Source organism: Pteropus vampyrus, unplaced genomic scaffold (genome assembly GCF_000151845.1).
Source record: "Pteropus vampyrus isolate Shadow unplaced genomic scaffold, Pvam_2.0 Scaffold365, whole genome shotgun sequence".
Lineage (NCBI taxonomy): Eukaryota > Metazoa > Chordata > Mammalia > Chiroptera > Pteropodidae > Pteropus > Pteropus vampyrus.
In genome coordinates, this window is record NW_011889146.1 from 968,809 (window position 1) to 989,547 (window position 20,739).

A 20,739-nucleotide genomic window follows, 5' to 3' on the forward strand; every position below is an offset into this window, starting at 1 on the left:
AAAATAATGAATTTTTGTCTGTCTTTTTTGTACTTCAGCATGTCTCTGTCCCAAAACAGCCAAACCAAAATAACCGTCTGTTATTAACTGCTTCTAAAGCCTATTGCAATTCTTATTTCATGATCTTTCATGAGTAGGAGCAATGAGGAAGTTACTATTTCAGGAAGATTATACAGTTGACCCTTGAACAACATGGGGGTTAGGGGCACCAACCCCCCACCAACCATCAGTTCAAAATCCACATATAACTTTTCAGTCTCCAAAAACTTAACTACTAATAGCCTATTGTTGACCTTACCAATAACATAAACAATTGATTAACACAGATTTTGTATGTTATATATGTATTATATACTATATTCTTATAATAAACTAGAGAAAAGAAAATGTTATTAAGAAAATCATGAGAAAATATTTATTGAAAAAAAAATCCACTTATAAGTGGATCCACACAATTCAAATCCATGTCCTTCAAGGGTCAACTATATTTACCCACAGCAGTTCATGCTGGAATAAATCGAAGAGAAGTCCTCATCAGAAAAAAAGAAAGCGAAACATTATAGGAAGCTCTCTTGTAAGACTTGATGGGCTATTTGGGGGGAAAAAAGGAGAATAATTTTCAAGTACTCATAATTTCATTCCCAAAGGAAAACCGGAATGTCACATCGGTGGGGGGGCAGGGGGAGTGGTACGGAGGCAGGACACAAGGAAAGAATCAGTTTGGAGATCACACCTCAGTGAAAGAATAGTAGTTGGCCAGAGAAGAGTATAAAAAAGATATGAAAACTTTCTGTAGCAGTAATGTGATATCGACAAAGTATTTTATATAAAGCTTTTGACATGTAATCTAAAGTTCACTGAGACAACTCATTCTTTATAAGAGGATGTTTTAATACATCTCAATTTAATAGGCTTTTCTTCGAGGGAGAGCAAAAAAAATGTCCAATCTGCCTCTTTTCTGCTTTAAAATTTTTTTGCTTTAAATTTTTTCCATATTTGGAGATGGAAAAGTCATTACACCGTCTCTAACAACAACAAAAATTCCTGTCCTATACTACAAATCAAATATGTCTGACTTTGAATAACTTGAGAGGTTCAAAGCCAAATCTGGTAATTTATCTTGGATGTTACTTTCAAATAAATATTTTAAAGCATTCCTTTAAGTATCTTCCCTTCTTCTGAAGTAAATAAAGGAAGGAAGAGAAGGAGAGAAGGAAGGGAAGGTGAGAAACAGGGAGGTAAGAAGTAAAAGAGAAATTTCACAAAGTAACAAAGCTAGCATCATCCGGCTGGGCCTTAATAAGGAAATTAATTTTCCTTGAGCTAGACTGTTTCACTTCAAATGATCAGATGAACTCCGCAAAATTTGGAAAGGTACAACAAATGTATTGGATTTGCATTTTTTGACTTTCCAGTTCTCAATACGATACTCTCAAAGCCAGGGAGATATACAAATATCTTCTATGGGATTTCCATGGTAATGTTTATGTTCACCCAGGTCCACAAGTTTAGATTATCAAATGTACATCTTATATATGTATATCAAATGTGGACAATGTAAATTATTTACATTCAGTAGGCACCTCTCCTTTCCTCCAAATCAACCATATATAACCAGGACCTCGTAGTTGTTAATAACACAATAAATATCTAACACAAGTATGCTTTATAGAAATATTTGAAAAACTCAGTAACGTTTTTTTTTTACAGCAACTATGATGTAACAATAGGCTTCAAACTGTGATCAAGATTTGGATATCACATATTAATACTTCTGAAATTTCATCAGGTCACTAAAATGAGATTCCATCTTTGCTGTCTATACCCCCAAAATGCTACATAAATGCAAGAACTATAAATATATATAACTTACTAGACTTCCCCCGCCCCAGAACAATATATAGATTATAAAAAGACAAATGGTGCTGCTGATGACTTTCAAAGAATCATGAAAATAAAGCAACTACAAAAATTATTTATATTGATGTTTGCATCATGCTTTAATCTGAGAATGTTCTTTTTGAAACGTTAAATATAGTACATAAAAATAGGCACGAGCAACTAGGACTTCATCCACTTAGGCTTTTCACAATGGGGCCAGATATTCTCCAGTTTTATGGGGAAAAAAGCAATCTTGAAAATGTATCAAAATGTAGAATGTTCCAGAATATTTCAATGATTTATGAAGACAACATGACAAGCATTGCCCTTTTATTCTCTATGGCTATTTCTGCAAAGAAACTAAAACTAGGAAAGTTCTTGGAGGTCAGTTAGACTAGCAATTATTGAACCAAGAATCCTCTTTATAACAAATGGGACTTTTAACTTTTATTTAGATACAAAACTAGTGGTGATAGCAATATTATTTTAATTAAAATCTCTAAAAAAAAATGCAATGAAATCTGCCACATTTTAACATCTATAAAATGGTCTTTAATGTGACTTTACACAATCCAAAAAAAAAAAAAAAGATGTATTTTCTCTCTTCTGAGGGAGAAGTGTGGTATGAAAGAGAACTAATTTTTGGAGTTCTTAGATGCCAAGCCTTAACAGGTCCTTCACAAATGTTATCTTACTTATCTCTCTCAATAACTGTAGGATTTAGGTTAATAGCCTCATCTGACAGATTAAAAAACAAACAAACAAAAAACAAAACAAAAAAAACCTCTAGGCTCAAGAGAGTTTAAGAAACTTGTTTAAGGTTATACTGCTAGTAAATAACGAGACAGGTTTAATCCAGATATGTATGACTCAAAAGTCAATGTTGTTTCCCTTCCTAAGTATTTTTTCAGAAAAGTTTAATATGCATAGTTCCTCTGTAACCATTCCCCATATCTGATGACTCCAAAGTCCCCTCACTATTTTGTCCATTGATGTGGCATAGAAGGAAAAGAAGAATTCTGGAGGATGAAGATTTACCTGGTACATAACTTGTGCAACTTTAGATAAATCATTTAAACTCGCTGACCTTTAGGCTCCTCATTTGATGAAAGAAAACAATAAATGTCAGGTAATGCATTGTGACAACAGGAAGGTACCCCCAAAGAACCTAAAAATTAAAAATAAGACAGTTTTCTAAGAGCCAAATGACAAAATCAATATAAAATGAATCGGAACAGAGATACACAAACATATCTATTTGCGTATCACTGAGTAAAATATGAGGTTGAACCATGTGAAATTGCTATTTTTCTCAGTGGAAAACTGTCATAGATCAGTAATTTTTAATATTCAATCTAGAATTTAACCTGTTTAAGGTGTAGATTTCCTTGTGCAGAACTGAGAGAACAAAGGTACATCAATGGTTTGTTGAGAACAGTGTATGATCTAGTGCACATAACGACTTTAGTTACTATGTGTCAAGTTCCCTGAATCTAAAAGGCTATGGGTTACCTATATAAAAATAAACAGTAAAAGGCTATGGGTTACCTATATAAAAATAAACAGTAAAACTCAGATGCCTCCTGGAAATCAATCATTTGGCCTTTCCAATCTCACTGTCCACCTCCAGTTTCTATTAATACAACAGTAATCCCTACCGACCTTACTACAAAGGCTAGTAGTGAGAAGCTAACAAACAGGAACATGTCACATGAAAGTGCCCAGGCACTGGAAAGCCAGGGCAGAGCTCAGCCACTGCTGTTACTGGTAACGTCTAGCCAGATATTAGCTCTGGGCTCTCCCTGTAAACATGAAAATTCTTCCTTTTTCTAACTACTCTCCTGGCCACCCAGTCACTTGTTATGCGTGAATGCAAGAATATTATAGACACTATTCTATATTTGTGCAGGTTTGTATCACAGACAATATACTTGAAAGGATGCTCTGAGTCAAACAAAATACATAGACAGTGTAGATGTAACAGAGCATTAAGTCTGAGTTCTCCTTCTTGGCCAATCAATCATTGGAAAGAGGTTTTATGAAAGAAATTTAAGATTCTTCATAAAGAAAAAAGAGAAGCAGATCCAGACCCTAAAAGAATTTGTATCAAAGGGGTGTTCTTAGGTAAATAAAATTTTCTTGGTTGGAACACCCAGGACAATGTTATAAAACAAAGGTAACCATAGACTAGGAGGGGAAAAAATAGTCCTTAAGAGATTCACTCCGATTAAAGGGGATGTTTGGTCAGTATTGAGGATAAAAAACATATCTCCCTGAACTAAAATGCATAACAAGTCTGGAGATTTAAAGCTGACAGTGAAAAAGAGGAAAGAGGAAAGGAAAAAAAGAGGAAAAAGAAAAGGATTGAGATGATATCTTTCACAAATATCATGCTATTCAGGGAAAGTGTCAAATTTTCCTCAAATTTGACCTTCAGACAATTTAGACATCCTTGTATACTTACTCAGAAGAACAATACACCATTGGTCAATTTTCCAACCAAAAAATAGTATAAATACTCAGGATGATTTAACTATGAATTACACCCAGGATGTTTACTCTATAATTTGTTACTCACGGAATTTATCCTAGGCCTCCCTCAGGGCAGTGCCTCCTGGTCTCGAATCACAGCATAGCTCATATTTAATGAAAGCGATTCTTAGTTTTTAGAAGCCTTTATAGTATAAGGACAGAAGGCGTGTAAGAGTGAGAGACTGGGAAGGAGAATGAAAGAGAAAATAGGACTGAGAAAGAGAAATAGGTAAGTGGGGGAGTTGATAGGAGAAATTAGCATCCTTACTTTTGAGATAAACAACACACTTGCATTTGCACCAGAAAACACTGAAGGGAAATAGTGTCAAGTATTTCCACAAATTCAAACACACACACATGCACACCCTACAATACACCACTGAGTACCACAATTAACTCAGAAGTTCTTCTAAAAGAAACAGAATGGCAATAGTACCAGAAATAATAGAAATGAGTTGAGAGGCTAGCACACAGAATCAAAGTGGATTCATATTTTTGCTGTCAAAACAAGTTTGTTTTATAAACCAAAGCTGTCTAAATCTGTGGAGAATATTATCTCAAACTATCTCTGGCTTTGTGCAACTCAAAATACTTTTTATAGGCTACTCCCCCATCCCTCTACCCCCTACGCTGACTTATATAAGTGCTAATTTTAAGGCAAAGAGGAATGTTTTCTTAAGTATAAGCTTACACCAATTTGCTTGTTTTTGTAAGAGCTGAACATAGGGAAGAAAATGCTTGTTTTATAGACACTAAAATAGAGCACAATGATCTTATAGGATATTTAATGCAAATAACCACTTAATGACAAATCAATTATATAAAATTGACTTTGCATTTAGTCGTCAATCTTCTATATATTTATGATTTATCTTGTTAACATTATATTAGTGTTTGATATGGGAACATATGACAAGATGAGTTTTCGAGAACACATTGTACAAAAGAAAGAATCAAGGTAAGTGCAAAATAGTTAATTCATAGGACAAATTCAGAATGTTACAATGGGTGTTATTGTAGTGTATCACTATATTAATGCAATCATTTGCTAACTTTTGATACTGAAACTCCTGTATATGTAAACAAGGGGGAGACATTCACCTATCATCAGAGCCCAATTATGAATTAATGGCAGAACAGTAAGAGATAAAAGCAGAGAGGAAGCTCGGGACTAGATCATGTATGTAGAACTTTTCATCATAAAATAGAGAAGCCCGCTGAAGGCTGGATACTGAGCACAGAAGTAATATTACGTGAATTACTTTTAAAAGCTTATTCTTACCAACCTTATTAAGAATATTAAGAATAAATTGGGGCCAGAAGTGGGGATAGGCAGGAGGGCAAGAGAAGGGACACAAGTAGACTAATTAGAAGGCTATTATAATTAATTATCCATGATAGAGATGATGGTGATCAGGATCAGTGGGGGTGTTAAATGGTTAGATTCTGGATTTATTTGGAAAGTTTATATTTTTAAATAATTTTATATTTATAGAAAATGTGCTATGATAGTACAGAGTTCCCATATAACGCTCACCCAGATTTCCCCAATTATTAACGTCTTATGGTATACTTGTCACAACTAAGAAACCAACATTGGCATATTACTATTAACTAAACTCTAGACTATAATTGGACTTCACTAATTTTTCTGGATTATTTTTAAGATAAAGTCAACAGGATTTACTGATGAATTGTGACAGAGTATAAGAAAAATAGGTCAAGGGTATCTCTAAAGTCTTGCCTGAGCAGCTGGAAAAATGGAGTTGTCATTTCCTGGGACGAGGAAGACCATGAAAAGAACAAATTTAGAAGACAAAAAATTTAAGTTTGAATTTTGTTATGTTAAGTTTAAGAATCCTATTAAAAAGCCAAGTTGAGATGTCCAATAGGCAGTTGGTTATATGAGCACAGGTTTCAAGAAGGAGTACATACTAGTTTGAAAGAGATTTTAAAAATAAAATTGCAAGAATTTGACACTTAATTGCACATAATGAGTACGAAAGAAGCTAAAAATGACTCAGGTTTCTAGAAAAGAAAAAGCAGGTATGACGCTAGAGAAGTTTTTAAGCTTCTCTTAACTAATATCCACATTTTATCATAATTCTCTATAATGAAGTTAAAAATTTCAATTGTCAAAATTTCAGTAATATCCTTTTAAAAAAATAACACGTTTTGCAGAAAGCATTATTTTTAAAAAACAGGATATATATCAAACATCAAACTTTTCTTGGTAGAAGGAACAAAAATTCTTTGGGCAAAATTATAGGAGATCAGAAAAGTACAAAATTGAGATTTTAAAGATTATTGGTATACAAATATATTTAAACATTCATTTCTTCATTCTTGTGTTTCAGACTAACACGGATGATCTGCAGTCTGTTCAGAGTGAAATCTGGAGCAGGACTTGTTCTTTTAATGACTTTCAGAGGGTTAAGAAAAGAAAGATGCTAATGAAAGCTTATCAATGAAAATTCAGAATAATCTATAACAAAAAGGAAGAACTCAGGCACATCTGTAACAATTCACACTTGACAAAAAACCTGCTGATATGTCTTATTCCAAATGATATGTTTTTGAAGTTTAAATATCACTATTTTCAGATTTGAATATTAAACAACGAAAAATGGTTTCCCAATTCAGTTCCTTCTAAAGAGAAAATGAGTGATGAAAACTATCATAGGCCATGACAGAGCATAATGGCAATTTTATAACCTGGCCTTGCCTGGGTAAATGGGCTGAAATTTTACAACATAACCAAAAACTATCTTAAAAAAAAAAGAAAAGAAAAAAGAATCAAGAGTTTAGAATGCATGCATATGGCTTTCAACAAAAAAAAATATTTTCAAGAAATTATCTGGATTTTTCTTTAATTTTGCATCTGACCCCCTCCCTTCAATTTTCATCACTATCATTACCTCTTGCCCAGATCTTTAAAAAGCCAGTTTGCTATGCTCTTCCTCCTACTACTCGCTGATACAGCAATCAGAAAAGCTGAGCTTAATTAATTCCTAACTGTGGCTTTACACTTGAGACAAGGGTTTTACCTCTTTAAACCTCAGTTTCTTCACCTGCGTAAAGGCAATAACTATGCCTTATCTATCTCTTAAGGTTATTATGGGGAACAAGTTAATGTATGTGAAAGTTATTTACGAACCGTTAAGGAGCTCTGTTAGGGTATTATCATATTCCTGGCACAAAGCCATAATCATGTTATCACCTTGACACAAATTTTTCAAGGACTTTATGTTGCCCATTAGAATAAGTTCCTTGGCATGGCACTCAAGACATCTGCAACACAGCCATAATATATCCCCACTCCGGCTTTACCTCCTCATAAAATAATCCACTTGCAAGTCATACATCATACTAACATTTATCTGATTGCACTCCTTAACTCATTAGTGAATCAGGAAGTCATTGAGTGGACTGTGATCATTTTGTTAAAAAAGAAATAGAACAGAAAATTCTGAGTATATGAAACATAGTAAGGGTTAGTATTGTTTTGTGATATTTATCTTTCAATGTTGTATGTACTTGTTAGTGGGAAGGAATGTAAAATGTGTTTCTTATGCTAGTATCCAGGCAAAAGTCTGTGGCAAACCCTGTGGTGAACCACTTAGTCATGATCGTCAATCAGCTAGCCATATTAGTCATGTTCTTTGCACCCAATTGCCCTTCTATCTAAACTTTCTGGGTCTCCTTTCCTTACCTGAGTAATAGAGGTAACACAAATAGCCATTTCGCAGCACTGCTATGAACAGCAGATCAAAGTCCTTTGTTATTTATTAGGTATTAAATGAGATGAGGCACCAAGAGATTTTCTCTGTCCTTTCTTCTTTCCTGACTACAAACCCACATAAGGTAAAGCAGTAATGTTGGTAGTCCTGAGCACTGGAGGCAAAGGAAAAATGAACCCAGTGGATACTAAGCTGTAATATCTACAAAATTAGGAGTTTCCTATAACCTTGGGTCCCAAGCTATTATTCATATGAAAGGGGCCTTTAAGTCAAACCACATATGGAATGCTGCCTAAAGATAGAATATAACAATATTTCCTTGCTGCTTGAGGGCAAAAATTAACAACCATCACTACCATAACAAAGTGGTGCTCCCTGGGTCCATTAAGAATCCTGAGGGCTCTCTATCCCTATATTACTGTGCTTTTCAATCATGAGGTCTATTTTATTAATAGTTTTTTCCTATAAATTATTTTTTGCTGTTAACTCATTTCACTGATAGGGGATCGGCCTTTAACAAACTACCTGATCTAATTTGTTATTCACCTTCTATAACCTCTTAAGCCACAAAATCATTAGGGCTGTGACAAAAATGCACAACGTGTACTGGATGTAGACCTTCCCTGGAGGCAGAACGCATGTGCTCAGTGACCAGGTACTGCGACTTCTACAGTGACTGGTCAGAGGCTTTTTTTTTCACTTTCTGGTTCTTGATATGGCAGCCAATTTTCAAATAAGTGAAGTAATGTAACAGGGATGACATTAGATTTCAATTTTTTAAAATTAATCATTTGCTTCAATTTATACTGAAACCTCCCAAAGTGAAGAATCAAATGAAGTTTTGGCTTATTTTTCAAAGATCCAACTTTCTGCTCAGACTACTCTAGATAGATAGATAGACAGATAGATGCAAAAATACTAAAACATGAGCTGTATACATAAATACACATCTCTATTATGTTCACAACTCTTCATGGCTCTCTACCACCCACTAATAATATAATATTCAAGAACCTCTATTTCTGGCCTCAACTTGTATTGCTCCACTTTGAGACGCTCTACACCGCCCCCCACCGCCCCCGCCCCCGAAAAAATTCTGCTGGTAATAACTTGTGACCTAATGCTCCCTTACTTCTGTTCATCATCAATATAATATTTCTATGGTCCATTACAATTAAAAAACTTTCAGGAATACTTATCTTGATTTATGTTTCACGGCCTGACTCAAATAGTCTCCCTTCCTAGGATACTCTTTTGAATCCTTCAAGTCAAAAATAACCTCTCCAACTTCCAAATTATTTCAATTTTGTATCACTCATGGGTGGTACTGCTCTTAGAATTATGTCCATTATTGTATGTCTTTTACTAACTCTAGGCCTTATAGTCATTACTGAATATCAGACCTTGGGAAAATTTAATTTCTTTAAGCTCCCGGTCCCTCATCTGTGAAACTGTGTTGAGAATACCTACAAGTGAGTACTAAATAAAATGCCTTAGCACAGCATATGGTACTTAATAGTTTAATACTGGCTATTAAAAATGGCCCTCTGTTCCAGATCTCTATACTCTCTGGAGCAGTCAGTATATGATAGGTGCCAAGTTTAGGAAACCACAGGGTTTCAGGGCAAACTTATACTCATCTTTCCCAGTCTTCCCAATCCCCATTCAGTCACCAATCTCTGAGTTATGTTTCTCAACTACTTTTAATAAAACGTCCTTTCCTCACTACTCTCACACTCACTGTCCTATCCATGTCATCATTTAACATCTAAACCACTGAACTGGTATTTTAACTGATTTCTCTAGCTGTCCTAGCCCTCCAATATAACCAATACAACACAAACTAAGTAAATCTTGGTAAGATCATAATGATATTTTAATTACCAAAACCATGTCTGTTTGCAGTTCTCATCCTATTTTCATCTCTCTGCAGTATTTGACACCCTTGATCAGGTTCTCCTTTAAATTCTCTCTTCATGTTTTCTATACCAGTATACCAATTTTCCTTCCTCTCCTCCCATCTTTCTGATAATCTCTTCTCAATTGTCTTAACTGCTTTTCATCTACCTATAGCTTAAATGTTGCTGTTCCTCAAGATTTGTGAACTGGCTCTCTCTCTCTCATCCACTCTCTGTAGTCAGACTATCCAGATTGGAATCTCGACAAAGAATTGTGTGCAACCTTTCTGTGCTAAAATTTCTCCATCTGTTAAATGAGGATGATGATATTATTACCTATAACTTCAAAGGCTAAAGTTCATACACTAAAATACATTTTTTTAAAAATCCATGGAAAAAACTTAACAATAGCAACTGACACATGGATAATACCATATAATGTTTCATTTTTTCCCCTTTTTGCTTCAACCATTACCTATGGAGACAACTCACAAAATTTCTCTATCACAGCATTCATTAAATTACAATGTACTACTTAGAAAGTTGTCAATTAGATTTATAGTTACTCAAGTAACTATAATTCTATCTTGGAATTATGAGGGATAATACATAGAAGGCAATCAAGAACTGTGTATGGAGTAAAAATATGTATGGAATAAATCCTTCTAGGATCATCCTACCACTTATGCTGTACCCCTCCTCAAAATCTTCATTGCATCCCTCACACTCTGCTGAATCAGCCCCAATCTTTAAGAAGGCATTTGAGATCCTGTATGATCCACCAACTTTCTCTAGCTCTAGTCCCTGTTATTCCTCAGGTATTCTAGAAAAAAATGACAGATCCTCCCAATTGTATGCTTTCCAAAAGCCCCAAGAATGCCAGTCAAACCCTTTATACTGAAATGGTTATGGCCTCTTGCTATATTTCTATCACTAGTGAAGATAATACATAGAATAGACCACATACCTGCAAGTATTATATGTGAAGGTTAGAAAGAATCTAAAATTGATAGAGAATATTTTATTATCTCCTGAATAAGAAAGAAATCAGAATTATAGAGCTGAAAGGGGTCATACAGAACATCTAGTCCAGGACACTTCAAGACAGTTGAGAAATTTGCTCAAGATCACATAGTGATCTACTAGCAGCATAGAAATCAGGCTTCCAGGCCATTGGATCCTCTACATCAGCACTGATCCCACTTAACAAACCAGGGCCACTTTCTCCCCGTGTGGTCACTCGCAGGGCTCTCTCCTTCCCCCAACATTAAGCTGAACAAACACAGAACTTACATGTGTATAACCATAGAAAAGCTGAATCCTGGTGGTCTTTTTCTTTTACAACCCTTTGGGCAACATTATTTCTCATATTCTCATTCCGTCATACCTCAGAATTGGTTCAAAGGTTGTTCATAAGGTTTTAGGACAATAACAGAAGGAAATTTTTCTCTGATGCCAACCTCTTCACTGAGGGAGAACTAGAGCTAGTCATGCTGGGTTACAAACTGATCCAAGAGACTGAGCTTGCATTTATCTAAGCTCATATTTATTGTATTTCTAGTAGACATTTTGCCACAGTAGCAAAAGCCAAACCAAAATTGTAAAAGGCTTAGCACTTGTGGGTTGTAAGCAAGTACCAAAGTGAATATATGCATTTAGACCACTAGCTCTCAATGGGGTGTTGGTAGTACCTTAATTATATACACATATACCGCATGAATGCATACAAATAAGACCCCCTCCTCAGAGGTTCTGATAAGAGAAAGGTGAGGATGGAGGGAGATAATGTACATTTTGAGAAATCTTCAGTAATTTGATTCAACATACTCCAGTGCTGACTGAACTACTGGTTTAGATCCTGGGTAATTCAGAAAAAGCCTGCCTACTAAGGCAGCCTATATTACTACTGATAACAATAGTTCACATTTTTTATAGTGATTCAAAGCTCACCAAGCCCTTATATATTATCTTCACAAGAGACTTGGAAAGCTGACAATGGCAGGCAACATCACTATTATTCTACAGAAGAGGAAACTGAATCTCTGGGAAAGATGACCACCCAGGATTCCAAAGCTTACTGACAAGAACTGATCCTGGGTCTTCTATTTCCAAGTCCCATGCTCTTTTGGAAGAGCTCTAGCAACCTGGAAGTTAATGATAAAAGTGGACCTTAAACCCAAAATCTATGATCTAACATTACTAAACTCACAATGCAGACTGGTATCATTCAATTTTTAATTTTCTCTTTTACTTAAGAGATGACTTAGTATTATTTCTTCCTTTATTTTACTTTCTGTCATCCTCAAAGGAGCACCACAAAAACGCCATGTACCAGCTGTACTGAGAAGGGCAAAAATCTCAGGGTTGGATGGATGCCAGGAGGCAGCGATCAATAGCAGTTGTGTTTAGAATCTAGATGAGGCTTATGCTAACAGCAATTCAATGAGGCTGAAGCCTTATGACAATATACATTCTAGTTTCCAAAGAAAGCTGCGCTAATATAAATAAATGGATAAGCTTGAAAGTGTGTATCATTTCCAACTGAAAGAAATAAAATGACTTTATAAAATAAAAATCAATCTGTCTGTAGTAAAAAGGAAATGATGTACACAGCTGAAAATCAAGACAGGTAAAATAACTGGTCTTAATTCTAGCACTGATTATCTTATAATCTGAAGAAAGGTAAGAAATATGATTCTTGATAAAGAATCTTAGATACACTATTTCTGCATATTCCAAGCTTGACAATTGATCTGGAACTGCAAAAGACTCCCTCTAGTAAGATAAAATGAGGCTACTTTAACAAAAGAGCCTACTTCTGCCTTAATACTGTAAACTCTTATTACTGGACCAGGTACATGACAGATGCTCAGCAAGTACCTGTCAAACTGATGTTTATTGGAAGATTATGAAAGAGAGTAAATACTTAATTCACATAAGATGCGCACAGAGAATATGTAAATAACAAGAGTCTATGGCAAGAGAAGTAAACCAAATGCAAAAAGTCTACTCATGGGAAGATAATCACTTCTTTGATTAGATGATCCTTTAAGCTCTATATCTTTCCCAATGTCTGTAGTCAGTTATTATATAATTTCAACTTATGAACTAACAAGTTACATACAGGAGCCATTCATACTAATATCCATTTTATCACCCTTAAGTTCCTTATTCAAAATACAGTTCAATTTAATAGCACTCAGGGTCATCTAAGATGGCATGAACAGTAGAGACCTGCATAACATTCCAAAGCCACCAAATCATCTAAAATTTAGTGTAGAAACAAGAAAATTCACTGAGGTGGGAGATCTATGACTGGCACAATGATTACTGTGCCCTTTTTAGAAAATATTTTTTTTTCTTTTTAATTTGCATAGGACTTAAAAGAATGTTTTATTTTCTCATTTGGGAGAAACCAATTTATAAGTTTCAGAAGTAAAACATCACATACATTTCTTGGAACAAGGAGATTTAGAAAGAAATGTGTATTTGAGGAACATAAATTTTTAATTTTCTTTCATAGCTTTCATAAAACATGGATGACTCTAGAGACTAAGGCCTAATACTTCTAGAGTTACAAGAGTTATCCCCAATACCCTATATATTCCTGAATCCACAAATTCAAACATTTAGCTGAAATCACATTTAGAGACCCAGTCTACCACTTTATTTTTGAAAATAATCTTTATAACTGAAATATGATATATATTGCACAAATAATAAGTATAAAAGCTTGATGAATTTTCAGAGAGTATCTCCATGTATCTACAACCCAAAATAAGAAAGCAAGACACAAGTTCTCCAGAAGCACCCCTTATGTTTGTTCACAGTAACCCCCCTTTTTCCAAAAGGTAATCCCACCATCCTGACTCTAATCCCCAAATGTTAGTTTTTCTTTAAAAATAAAGAAAAAAGAAAAAACTTTATATAAATGACATACTATAGTATTTACTGTTTTATGTCTGGCTTCTTTTGCTCAATATTTGTGAAATTTGTCCTTATTATTGCATGTAGCAGTAATTCTTTCATAACTATATAATACTTCAATTTATCTACCCTATAATTTATTTCCAGTATTTGTTGATTATAAATAGTGCTGTTATATGAATACCTTTTAGTAGATATGTATGCATTTTTCTTGATTATATACCTAGGAGAAAAAGTGTGGGACATAGGGTAGGCATACATTCAGCTTAGCAGACACTGCCAAATGTTTTCCCAAGAGTCATACTATTAATGTGGAAAAGTAAAGCTTAGGGAATTATAGTGATTTTGCACCTTAATATACAGTGATTTAGGAAAAGAACCAAAGATAGATAAATCCTAGGTCTCAATCTAATACTACCCCTTTCTGAACATTATAGATAATGCTCAAGGCAATTGGGGTGAGATTTATTCATGTAAAATCTGAAGGAGAAAACAGATCAATTCCTATAATAATTCCAAAAGACCTCTGCATATTATGTCCTGACACAGAATCTGAGAGGTTTTTAACCTACTTAGGTATATGACCGTAACCAAGTCACTTAACTAGCTTCTCTGTAGTAAAGCTTTTTCAACTGTCAGATGGCTATAATGCTCACTTATCACATAAACTCATTAATAAAGTAGGATAATCTTGATGAAAGTGCTTTGGAAAGGATATAATACTATGTGATGTTACAGAAAATCTACACAGTTCATAAGGAACTAATTCTGGAGTTCTCATCCGTAAAGACATCTTTGACTCCTATAATATATATCAATAATAAAGACTTAATAGGCAAAGGGAAAAAATATTCCTTCATAAAACACTGCAGACACCTGTCTACATCTTTACCCAAAGCATGAAATTATAGCAAAGAGGAATCATTTAATGTTACTGATAATAACTGCAATAATAACAAAAGTAATAAGATTAGCTAAACAGAGCTTTATAGTTATAAAACATTTCATATGTCACTCTTTAAAGAATTAAAAAAAAAGTCAGTGAGCAAAACGAGTACTTCTCAATGATATTTTCAGTACAATCGATTACCTCCAGTAATAAATTCTTCTATCTACCACTTACTTTGCTTTTTAGAACCGTAGCTTATGGTGCTTTATGGCTTAAAGGAGGGGCACTAAAGCTTGGCCACAATAGAGTCCACAAATGACACAGCAGCAAGTATAAGTTCCCCCAAAAGAGCTTTCCTTATTCACACAAAAAAAGTATTTCACACAGGAGTAGTGGATACCATTAACACTTGAAAATTAGGAATCATCTTTATTCTATCACTCATCTCTAAAACCAGGAATGGTCTTTAGGAATTGGTACAAAAAACTTGTATCTCCATTCTCCTTTTTCTATGGTCCACCTCTTTTTAGTTTCTGGTACTTCCTTTTCCCATTAATTTCTCCCTTAAAAGACTGGGGGAACACAATCTTCTCTTTAAAAAACAGTGGCATTCTATGCCTCCCTGTCCTTCCTGCTGATTGTATTGAATTTTGACTGTTTTAAGTATGGTATGACTACTGGGAAAAACAGGTTGATCCTGTTTATATGCCATATGACAGTGATTTCCATTTCTTGTGGTAAAAGAAATTTAACATCAAACTATTTACAAGATGATAAGAATATTTCGTGTATGTCATTTAAGACAAAACAAAAAGGTACTATGAATTTAGCAATACAAATTACTATTTTGATCATCTTAATAGGCTTTACATATGTATGTATATATTTTTTTTAGACAAGGCAACCCTTGGTTGACCTCACAGATTACAAGGTCCTTGTCAGTTTACAATCCTTTATTTTTTATATTTTACACCTATAGCATCTGGTCTTCCTACGTAGTCTCCCATCTAAGTACTAACCAGGTCTGACCCTGCTTAGCTTCCGAGATCATACAGGATCGGGCTTGTTCAGGGTGACATGGCCATAAACCCTTTACATACTTTTAAACAATTATAATATATATCTGTATTTTATTCTTTGTGCAGCCAATGTCGGGTGCTTATAAGAATTAAAAAGAAATCTCTAGTAATAACATGGAAGACCTGCACAGATTCTTGTAACAGTCTGAAAATCATTAAAATCAAGTTTTATAATGGTTCTCTAGACCCATTTCTATTTCTTGGTATAAACAGAGATGTGAGTTGTGAGGCAAAATCCTAAAAAGAAAGGAAAAAAGGACCTACATGAACTTACTCCCCCTCCCCCTCCCCCGCAGAATATTTGAGATTTTTATATATTGTGTCAATAATCATGATGGTATACTCTCCCAAAAGCCATTCACAGATTTATTAACAGCCAAAGTGATCTCACTGTGCAGATCATTAATGAATGATAATATATATAAAAATATGGGTCAATGATTCTAAGTATCAGTCTCCACAATCATGATAGCATACACACATGCACACATGCTCACAGTTTCTCAAAGAAGAGTATATATATATTAACCATTAGAAAAGACACACTCAACCATATAATTACCGACTTACAATGATTCAAATAAAGTTAATTTGTCTGTTAGAAGAAGATCTATCTATAAACCACCAATTTAAGCATATAAATGTCAAATTATCTCTAATTCGACATAAGCAGATTAAACTACAATTGAGTATAAAGGGCATCACAGAAATTGATTTATTCCATTTTGGTTCAATCTGAACTCAGAGTCTTAACATATTAAGTTGGACCTAACTGACCACCCAATTGAACAAAGTCCATCATATCATTTAATAATATAATTATTGTCTATAATATATACAAACTGATTATATATATATATGTATACACACACATATGAAAGTGACAGAGAATGTAGCAAGCACATGAACACTTTTTTGGCACCTTAGTCAAATGTGTTTTGAGTCTATTATCCCCTAACTTTTTATGCTTAGAAGATTTTATTTTGCAACTTTTATAAAAGAAACATTCTATGGGAAGTAATAGAAGAAACACCTCCTGAAATAGTCACTAAAATTCTGTCTCAAATTAATCTTAAAACACTGCAGCCCTCAGTGGTCACAAGTCTGCTTCTCAGTGATAGCTCTCTTATGGTCTAACCATATTTGAATAGGTTACAATTATTCAAGCAACACATGTTCATTGCCTTCTAATACAATATTCACCATGACACTGCCAACAAAGAAGTTTTAACAGAATCCTATTTTCATCAATCCACAAATATTTATGAGCAAAGTATTGGATGACAGAGTGAGGTCACAACTTCTATGGGAATTAGGTTCCAAAGTCAGCAAGCAAGGTGAAAATCTACTACTAGATTTTGCCTTTTACCACCCTTTGCTCAAACTACTAGATTATGCCTTTTACCACCCATACAGTAAAATCCACATAGTTTTATATATTCGACTACACTAAAGCTTGAAGATCTCCGTGTTAGATAAAAGGAGAGAAGAAAAGGAAAACCATTATGCCTATGTTAGGTCAGTTCAACCTTTCAGGTAACTTATTAAATTCTTAGCAAATAGGGTATGTGTCAAGAGTTCTAAAGGGATCCTGATGCCTACAGAGTTTATTACATTCTGTTGTAATATCAAAGATATATAGCCTTAATATGTTAATGGATTTGTGTGAAATTGAGATGAATAAAAAGACAGCGTTGGAAAGGAGCACCAAACTCAGAGAGCACTGGGTTTAATGGTACACCCGCAATTTGGCAGAAATTTAAATGCAACTCCACTGTATTCTATGGGCACAACTTCTGGGTTTCAAGGAGCCTGTAACTGACATAGCACTGACATGTAAATATTAATTTTAAGAATAAGTATACCTGCATTCCATTGATTAATTCAATAAATATGTGCTGACTCTGAAAAATCTGTTTGCTGCTCTCAAGGAATTTACAGGGTAGCAACCAGAGAGACAATCACTAAGTATCAATGGTAAAATAATGCATATAAACTACAGTGGAACAGAAAGGAAGAAACGTCCAAATCTTCCTTAAGAAGACAGGAAAGGCTTCGAAAAGAAACAGTGCTAGGAGTAAGAAGCAATGAAAGAGAGAACATTCTAGAAGAGGAAAAGCTCATGTAAAAGTAAAGAAATATAGGAGAATATGATATGTTTAACTGATCTGCACGGGCTGGAAATAAACTGTTTCATAATATTTCATTCAAAGAATGAAAACTTGATTACTGAGATTATGATGAGGTTTCACAGAAACCAAAAATTAACGATACTCTGTATCAACCAATGGTTATGCAACTATTTTCTATTTCTTAATGTACATGGAATTAATTAAGTGTAGAAAAGGAGAACAATTTCAGGAGAAAAAAGTGTTTACTTACGATTTATGTTTCAGATTTTTAAATTCTCAAACGTGAATATTCTTGACTGCCTTGGAAATGAGGTGACAGTATAGACTAACGCTTAAGTGTGGAGAGTCCTGTAAAGTAGATTCAAGTCTAGTCTCTGCCATATCCTAGCTATGTGATCTTGAAAAAGTTGCATAAACTTTCTAAGCCTTGATTTCCTCATCTACAAAATAAGAAATGATAATACCATTACCTCACAGTGCTGCTTGTGAGGATTAAAGCAATAATGCCGGTAAAGCCTTTAATCACACTACTTGTAACACAGTAGGCAGTCAATGAATGATAGCAGCTACTAATTACTATCATGCTTTACATTAGCCATGAAAATCATACCCCAAACTAACGTTGCTATTACAATTCCGAATTATTCTAGAGGGGAAAAAATGATACTCTTTATAAAATCTTTTGATAAATGTAACACTAATTCTATTGAAACTTCAAATATTACTTGGGTTACATTTTTTAGTAAGTGCTGAGAATGTGACTGAGAGTAGTATTAATTTCTGTTATTTACATTTTTATATGTGGCACCTTAAATAAATCTAATAAAACTTTTAACTACATTCAGTGCTCTTTGACATTTCTTATATTGTTATATGGGAGTTTAAAGTAGAATGAAAAGCACACACATAAGCACCCAGAGACCTGGGCTCTAGCTGAGTTTTGCTCTTATTTAACTGTAAGACCTCGGAAGAATCATCTATTCATGATGGGTCTTTACTTCCTCATATGCTAAATAATGATTTGGAATATAAAGTGTGTTCTCTTTAAAAGTTTGTACTCTGGGGTGAAGTAAGAATGGAGAGTTACTGATTAATGAGTGCAGAGTTTCAGTACAGGATGATGAGAAGGTTTTCGAAATGGGTAGTTCCGGTGGTTATACAACAATGTAAATATAATTAATACCAAATGGTACAATTAAAGATGGTTAAAATAGTAAACTTTATGCTCTAGTTTACCCAGTAAAAAATATTTAAAAATTTTTAAGTCTGTGTTCTGTATCCCTTTAAGCCACAAATTCACCCGCTCAGTGATTCATTCAAATATTTATTAAGTGCTTATGATGAAGCAAGCACTGTGACAGGGATACAAAGAACAATGCATAGAGCTGAGCAGAAAAGACAGACACTATTCAAGCAAGTGCTATAAAATATCAGGAGGCTGGAGGAGGAGCTATAAAGGCAAGAGTCCATTATGTCTGAGAGGGTCAGAAAAATCTTCATAAAAGGGAGAACTCATAAGCTAAGTCTTAAAAGAACAGCATGTATTCCCCTGCAGATGATACCATGACTAGCACTATTTCTTCTCCCATAGGCAACTTAAAATCTTCATGACTAGAGAACGACAATTCTCTAACAACACAACACTGAAAGCACTTCTTAAATAATCCAAGATGATTAAAGTTCAAATTCAGTAATCTCCTTCTTCATTACAGTGGGGAGAAGAGAGGAAAGAAAGAAAGAAAGAAAGAAACCACTACATTAATCTTCAAGCAAACTCAACGGACAGTAGGATCACAATAAAGGCTAAATCTACTTGGGTTTTCATTGCTAACTTAGGCAGATATTAAAGGGAAAAAAGCGCATCATCTAAAAGACTCAGCGCTGTTTATTTTAAAAATACAAGCACAGCATAACAGGTCTTATTTTAGCACTAAAACAAGATATTATTTGAGCAGTTTGCTTAGAGAAACCAAATAACTCATTTAGGTCACCATTAAATAAGTGATTATATCAGGGCAGCAAATGGTGTCTTGGAAGAGTTTGGTCCTTTCACGTGGAAGAATAATTTACTTTCAGGGAGCACCTCTGCTTTCCTGGGAATTAGGACTACAAGCAAACATGTTTCTATTATCTTGTTTTTAATTTTATTGAAAGCTGTTTGGTTTAAAATAAACTATTCCTCTAGAGCCTTTGGAATCCTAACCATATTAAGAACAAAGAAAGTGATCAGTAACATTTCAGTATTATGAAATGCTAAAAAAGAAAAGAAGGGCTGGGGGAGGTGGAAGGGTTATATGAAACACATGGTACGAGAAATTTCCCCCCAAATGAAAAACATTAATTTGGTGTTAGCCAATAAAGCACTGCCAAAAACGAATAAATGCAAAGGCTTAAGATCTAGAAAAAATAGAAATGACCATGACCAACATTTATCAGTGTCTATTTGTAGCTCTATAAGGAGAGAAGATTCTTTAGCAGATAAGCCTACAGTAAGATATAAGAAAAAAATAGTAGTTGTCCACAATGTTGAGAAAGGCTAAGAACCTGTACTGGGAATTGTATTGACTACAGTTCATACTTTTTGTTACATATCTAGGTTCAGATCAATGTTACATTGGACTACAACAATATAAACATAATTTAAAAGAACTATGCCATATA

The 20,739-nt window shown here is 34.3% G+C and overlaps 1 protein-coding gene and 1 pseudogene across 1 annotated transcript in view; both read right to left on the minus strand.

The window, feature by feature from the left end:
- DDX10 (DEAD-box helicase 10) overlaps window positions 1-20,739 on the minus strand; it is a 235,723-nt gene that overhangs the window by 54,588 nt on the left and 160,396 nt on the right. The gene's annotated exons all lie outside the window — the stretch shown is intronic.
- On the minus strand, window positions 15,838-15,956 carry LOC111731358 (annotated as a pseudogene).